This window comes from Amblyomma americanum, chromosome 1 (genome assembly GCF_052857255.1).
Source record: "Amblyomma americanum isolate KBUSLIRL-KWMA chromosome 1, ASM5285725v1, whole genome shotgun sequence".
Classification (NCBI taxonomy): domain Eukaryota; kingdom Metazoa; phylum Arthropoda; class Arachnida; order Ixodida; family Ixodidae; genus Amblyomma; species Amblyomma americanum.
In genome coordinates this window covers 147,020,327-147,027,720 of record NC_135497.1, presented here as the reverse complement: position 1 = coordinate 147,027,720, position 7,394 = coordinate 147,020,327, and the positions used below count along the sequence as shown (strand labels likewise).

At 45.6% G+C, this 7,394-nt stretch overlaps 1 long non-coding RNA gene across 1 annotated transcript; it reads right to left on the bottom strand.

Moving 5' to 3' along the window:
* Positions 1–1,347: 1,347 nt before the first annotated feature.
* Positions 1,348–6,346, bottom strand: LOC144113862 (uncharacterized). The gene is made up of 4 exons (XR_013310900.1): positions 5,864–6,346; positions 4,860–4,921; positions 4,276–4,493; positions 1,348–4,007 (listed from the first exon to the last, which is right to left on the bottom strand). It is a non-coding gene; the product is annotated as an uncharacterized LOC144113862 (long non-coding RNA).
* Between the last annotated feature and the right edge of the window lie 1,048 nt (positions 6,347–7,394).

Genomic DNA, 7,394 nt, shown 5'->3' with positions numbered 1-7,394 from the left:
GAATACAAGCTGAGTGACTGTGCACGGGTGTGAATATGGCCATTCGCTGCCGCGGACTTAAGCTTCTGTGCCATTGCTTCGGCCTGTACAAGGCCATTTGTCTACTTGGAGAGCTTGACTACAAAGATGGCTTCCAACAGAATGACAGCATCACAGTGGCACCATGCATGCCCAGAAGTTATACATGTTGTGCACCTAAAGTCTTATTATATGCGCTAATGGGCACTGTGTTTGTGTTCCCAATGTTATTTGTGCCCATATTTTTTTTTCGAGAGCTACCGTGGTGGCTCAGTGGTTATGGTGCTCGGCTGCTGCCCGCAAGACGCGGGTTCGATCCCGGCCATGGCGGTCGCATTTCGCTGGAGGCAAAATGCTAGAGGCTCGTATATTATGCAATGTCAGGTGGTCGAAATTATTCGGAGCACTCCATTACGGCGCCCCTCATAGCCTGAGCCGCTTTGGGATGCTAAACTCTATAAAACCATAAAGCCATTTCTTTTTGATGTAAAGCATCGGGTCGATGCTTCTTTAAGAAGGGGGTAGTGACGCAAAGCTTTGTAATGGCTGTTTGTTCATTCCTCAAAGCTGCTGGCATGCGGCTTTAATGCTTTGTGATGCAAGAGGCAATCAGATTTATCTCAAATGACTGCATCCACGTGAAACCGATTCTGATTGTTCGAGGTGGTTGTGGTTACTTTGCACGCCGTATCTCGAAGGTTCGTTGTCAGCTTTAAGGAGACATGCCGGTCTTGCAATGAAAATTTTTATTATTTGAGATAGCGTAATGAATTCGGGTGTGCTTATGTGTTTCTTCTTCCTGTTTTCAAAAATACAATTAGTTTCAGTATATCTCAATTTGTTTCATATTATAGGAAAATAACTGAAGCCTAATTAGCTAAATTCTACGGGTAATTAAGACACTCAACATTTTTTGATTTCGGTTAAAATGAAGCTGTAGCCAAGGACCTGCCATCAGGAGCTATGCGAGTTATACTATTTTTGAGGTACATCATCACAAAATGTTCCAGTTATGTCCAAGAACCATAATTATGAAATATAGTTCATTGAAATTATGGTTCACAAAATTTGTAATGTTCGACTGAGCCAGAAAAAATAGCATAGCTCCACAGTTTAGTTCTTTCTGAATTCAACAGTACAAGATTAATTGAAATTGCACCATAAAAACATAATAAAAACGTCCATAAGGCTAGTTACGTTGGCAGAAAAACATGGAAGCTGAGAAAATCTAATTTGAAGTGCGAGCGGTTGTAGTAGAGGCCAGAAAAAGCAGTGGAGTGTGGACGTTCCAAAAATATTTCACAGCAGTGAGTAATACAAGCTACAGTACTGCGCAGTTGCTCAATCCTGAATGAGGCGGGTTATAACATGGAAGACATGTAACAGTATGTTGTATCGTATTTATTTTTGTGTATTTACTGTTACTAGCGAAGCAGAGGCACAAGACACATTACTAAAAAGTGAATCGTATTTCAAGCGTAAAACACCAAGGCAAAAGAGGTGTGCACATCGCTAGTGTTGTGTGGGATATCACAGTACATCATTAAGCTTGAAGGCTGCACTTACAGAGGTACCCCTTAGTCATGACTCTTCTGCATGCCAATGAATTCTGGTTCAGCATTCTGGCTTTGGGCTGCTTGGTATGAATCATTTATTACATAGACAACTACACACTTCACTGCAAATTTTGGTCGTGCAGGAGACAGAGGATATCCACTAGAGCCGTGGCTGCTCACACCAGTGTCAGGGCATCCTGGTGCAAACACTGCAGAAGGTCAATACAACGCAGCACATTCCTCAATGCGATGTGTAAAGCCGCTTCCGGTGCCTTCAAAGGTACCGGACACTCCACTACAAGCCGGACTGGGCGGTGGTCATCATTGCAACGTGTGCTGCGTTGCACAACGTCTGTCTAAAGGAAGCCCTGGCAACAGACGAAGATGCCACTACCGATGACCCTGACAACAATGGGCCACCTCTGCTTGCCGGGGACAGGATCCTGCATGACCTACCTGCGTGGTAGAGCCATGCGAGGCCGTACCATTGGCCTCTTTGGCACAACTCGTCCGCAGAGGCAAGCACACCTGCAGATGGTGCGGCGACAGCGGCAGCAGCAGCAGCCACCGGCAGTAAGCTATACACCATCTGGCAGCTGTGGCTGCAATGACTCACTGTGCTTGCGTGGAGAGTTGTCGCAGCCACTCTTGCTACAGGCAGTGCCATTGCCTTGTGTTAGTGCGTGAGCCCGTGTGATATGATGCCCTTGACCACAGGTAGCCACATTCCAGCATTTCTAAAATACTTTTTCTTAAGTGTGCTTGAAAGCCTCCAGTGGCAAGATATCAAGTGCACACACCAGCTACTGCTCCACCGACAGTGTTCACCAGTATGCCTTTCAGTGCATCAGCAAGCTTGCCGCACAGCTACTGCACTTTCTCCTTCTCAAGTCGAAATACACGCCGAAACAGCTCGTCCAACAATTGAAATGCATCCTTGTACACAGTCTTTCGCCGTTGCTTACGTCGACCTGCCCATTTAGCCATACAGTTGCTTGCGGTCACTACGTGTTTGATGAATGTGCACGAGGAAAAAGTGTAGTGTGGAGACTGCAAGGCACCAGTAAAGCGTTTGTTTTTGCACCACATTTATTCAGTGGTCACAATTTTTTTTGCCACAGCTGTTCATACCAGTTTCCCCAACTGTAAAACACAGCAGGGAAACAAAAGCATGTAACATCAACAGTGATTCGCATATGCCTTGTCGAGTGCTGCGCAGAGATTGCACAAAAACAGTTGTATCTTACACTGTGGCCAAACGGGCGAGTTGGCTGTACATTTTTAAGGGCGAACAGTGCGAAAGACATAGCCGGAAAGCAGAGGAAACACAGGACGAGCGCTCGTCCAATGTTTTCTTTGCTTTCCGTCTAAGTCTTGCATGCACGTGTACAAGACACACAAGTATCACAGACGATGATGCCAACATGGCTACGTTTGAAGTTGTAAAGGGACCCACAAACGAGAGCAATTAACATTGTTGCATCATACCTTTAAAGGCGGAGCTCAAGCGTCCCTCAAATATTTTTTGCCTGCATTCAACACCAGTTCAGAAGTGACTTTGGACGAATGCTGGCAAGCCTCATTTTTCCTCGTGTCCCTTGAGGATAGAACATGCACACAATGAACACTGTACGGAAAAGCAGGAAAAGTAATGCGGAAAAAAAAATGATTCAGGAACATGCGAGTAAACTTAACAGGCACAAAATCGAAGTGTTCAAAATATATCCAGAATCCCCATATTATGACGGCCCTCGTAGCTACAGTCACTTCAGAACACTTTGTGCCACATATTGCACTTGCAAATGAAAGAAAACAAGCACTAGAAATTGCACCTTGTGCAGCTGCCATAGCTACAAGTAAACAATTGAAATGGAAAATAAAAACAGTGTAGGAGGCTTCCACACCTCGCAGAGCTTAAAATACATAACTGGAAGAAAATAAAGTGTGTGAAGTGTCTGGGCCTGCAGAGCTAACAAGAAATAAAAAAATGATGCTATAGCACATGGCAGAGGTCATCTTGGAAGAAAAACAGAAACAATGCAAAGAAGCAAATAATGTAAATAAAAACAAACATAAAACAGCACTTCAAAAAAACAAACTAAAAATGGTAGGTCTTTGCAACTGGCAGAGAAGCAAACAATGTAAATAAAAATAAACACAAAACAAAAATTTTAATATGCAAACTAAAAATAGTTCAATGTGTCTGCATCTGGCAGACAAGTAACTAATGTTCTTCAATAAATATAAACATATGAAACTGTTTTTCATAAATATAAAAACACACAAATAATGCAAATAAAAATGAACAATTCAATGCGGCGCAGGTGGCTCAAGTTGCTGTTGTAAGATCAGCGTCAGTAGGTTCCCGTTCCAGATGAGCAGCTCTTGTTGCCCATTTGATGCCCGCACAGCATCTGCCACCTCCCGTATGGCCTGCATGTAAAACAGCTCCAATTAAAAATTATTAGTGACAACCAATATTGGGATCTCGCTTTTTATGTAAAAGGTCAGGTGCTGAGCTATTTTGGACAAAGTATGGTTGCAGAAGACTCATGTCAGTTCCATAAACTCATCTGTCCCAACCACGGCCCAAAAGAGGCGTCAAAACAGAAGTAGAGGTGCTCAAATGAGAGCACTGATATTTATGCTTAAGGTGACAGCTTCTACTGTGAAAAGTGCAGTGTGTGCAGTGAGTACACACTTCCAGCATGCTCTGCTGAAACGCAGCGTCCTGGCAGTTCCGGGCGTCAGTAAGGTCTGCCAAACGACGCGATTCATGCAGCGTCTGGCGCAGCACCTCATCGGCCTCATCGTCTCACCGTCGCTTCCCAAGAAGGCTAGGCGTGGCACGCGGTGAGGGCTGCAGTGGGGGCTCTGGTGTGTGCTGCTGTGAGGGCTGCGGCGAGGGCACCGGTGTAACTGTCAGGAAAGAAAATGTGCTCATCATGCGATGCGTCATGTGGTGGAATAACCAAAGCATTTGGTACAATGTATTAGAGGACTTGACATAAATATACAGGACAGCAATCTCGGACAGCATTGTTGTAGCATATTTCATGTGCACATTTGCTATACTACTAGGAGATGTCAAAGCCTCACTGCAAGAGAAATAAAACATTCTGCACAGCGTGGCAAAGCCAGAGAGAGACAGTTTTGTGAATAGTGCAAAATCACTGCAGTTATTCAACTACTGCTGCAAATGCTGCCAGAAAGGATAGTGCTATTACTTTCAAGCAGCTGCCAGGGAGGGTAGTATGGAGCTTGAATAATGGCAAGCCAACTCACGGTCTGTGGGGCTCAGTGTGTCTTGTCGACAACTTGCTGAGGCTCCCCGGTCATCTCCTCTGCTGTAACAGGGTAAAAGGTGCGGCTGATTGGTACTGGCAAACCATGAAAATAAAAGAGCACTAGTAAAAGAGAAGCAATCAATGATGCTCAACGACTAGTTTCTGCATTCCTGCACCTCCTCTTAGACTAAAATAAATCACAGATGAAATAAACAGTGCTTGTAAGGCGCAAGGCACAGACATGTTTTTAAACGGCCGGCCCCTCGTTGTTGACATTCGACGCGAGCTGGTTCCACAGCTCGCGCTTTTCAACAGCTGTGTATGAGTTTGTTAGGTCGGCAGAAGCCCGAGCCAAGAGCGGATGGCTCTCCATAAACTCTATTATGATTAGCTCTTGCTCACTCAATATTCTTCGCGTTGGCGCCATTTCAAAACTAGAGTTCCCGCACAGAGAATTGCAGCAGCGAACACAGCGGGGAAAACAAACAGGCAATACTAGTAGCAGTAAGTGGTTTTTATTAAAATAATAATAAAAAGGAAGGAAAAGATTTTTGCTAGCCCCGGCATCTGCCATCGATACTAAAGCACCCGAGCTGGGGCAGCGGGAATAAAGGATAGCAGGCAGAATTAAGAAATTAAATGAACAAGCAATACTCTGTTCCGTTTTTCGAAAGCATGGAATAACAGGGAAAAACCTTTGCTCTGGGTTCGGGCTAATATGTTTTTACAGGAACATATGCGCGTGCTGCGCTGCGGCAACTTACAGCACAGCCAAGAACGAACGAAAACATGCAAGGTTGTTAGTGTGCGCCCAACCACCTTGCTTGCTTCTTGCTCATTCCCAACTGAATCATTTGTGCCACACATTTATATGGCCAAAAAAGTTGATTTTACCCAATAAACCGTGCTTCGTGGTCGTCTTGTATTTCCTAAAGCAGAATAAACGGAACCGCAATCATATACTTGGCATATGGCATCTTTAAACCAATAACACAGGCTTACCTCAAGTTGTCTTCGTCGATTTTCGGGCCCGACGTTTCTTGCAGGTTCCTTTCTGGAGACCCGTGGCCTTCACTGGCTTCGATAAGTGTTCTCCGCGCACTTAGGACAACCGAACAGAACCTTGATTTCAGACAACGGAGGCGCTGTTACAGACGACGCGTAAAAAAGCAGGAACTAGCCGTGGGATGGATAGAATGGACGGATGGATACGGTTGAGCCCTTTAAATCGGGTGGTGGCTCAAGCCACCTAGCCATGACTTATTTTCACCCATGGATTATAGATTGGCTTGGCGTCATTTGCGATTTGTGGATCGCGGTCGTGCGGGCGCGGGCGTTTTGCATCACTTGCTTTTTTGGTCGGCCTCTGGATGCTCTGGACGTGTGGTGTGGCACATTCGTTGTGAAAGGACGCTTGTGTGGTCTGTGTGCTCGCACTTGTGTAGTGCCTGTGCCTTCGAAGGTGCTCCAGAAAAATGAGTCTTTTCGAAGCTTTCTCAGGAAAATCTTGTCGTAATTGACCGTATGAAAATACGCTTTCATTTCGCGTAATTTATGGGTTGGTCGAGTGGGCATATGTGCGCTCATCCGTACCGAGCTTTCGTCCTGATTTGCGCAGAGTATAGGCAAGTTAGTAATGTGAATTCTTTACAACGTGTGGCAATGGTCAGAAATACGATCAGGCACGGTGGTTCTGCAGTCCCCGAGGTATTCGTCGGTCGAAGCGAGCAGCGGTCCCATACGTACAGGGTCGTCCACCCTGAACACGCGAGCGCATGGTTGCGCTCTCTGGAGGACCACTGCGTCCGACACGGCCACTCATCGCAGCCGAGTGGCGCAGAAGTTGGACCTGGGCGTGGCGCTTCGCTTTGATGTGCGGCCGTGTCGGACGCAGTGGCCCTCCAGAGAGCGCAACCATGCGCTCGCGTTACGACAAGAGAAGAAGGCTGCTAGTGGCACGTCGACAGGACCAGATGGTATTCCGATTATGTTAATAAAGAAGCTAGGACCGAAATCCAAGCAAACATTAATAGAGTTAGTGAACAAAATGATAGTGGATGGCAAAGCCCCCAATGAATGGCGATCAAGTAGAATGAACATGATATATAGGGGAAAGGGGGACAAAGCTGACATAAGCAAATACCGTCCAATAACAGTCAAGTGTGTGGTTTATAGGGTGGTGATGCAGATTATAAAGGACAGACTGCAGGCTTGGGTGGAGAACGAGGGGGTGCTAGGGGAGCTACACAATGGGTTCCGGAAACAGAGGAGGTTGGAGCTAGGACAATCTGTTTTCATTCACGCATTATATAGAGATTGCTGAAAAGGAACACAGGCCCCTATGGCTAGCATTTCTGGATATCATGCGAGACTACGGCAATGTTAAAGAGGATTTGTGGGACATACTGGGCACATTGGATGTGGAAGATGAAGTAATTAATCTTTTAAAAGATATATATAAAGGTAACAGAGTGCTTATAAAATGGGAAAAAAATGTGTCGGGGCCTATAGACATACAGCGGGGGCTTAAGCA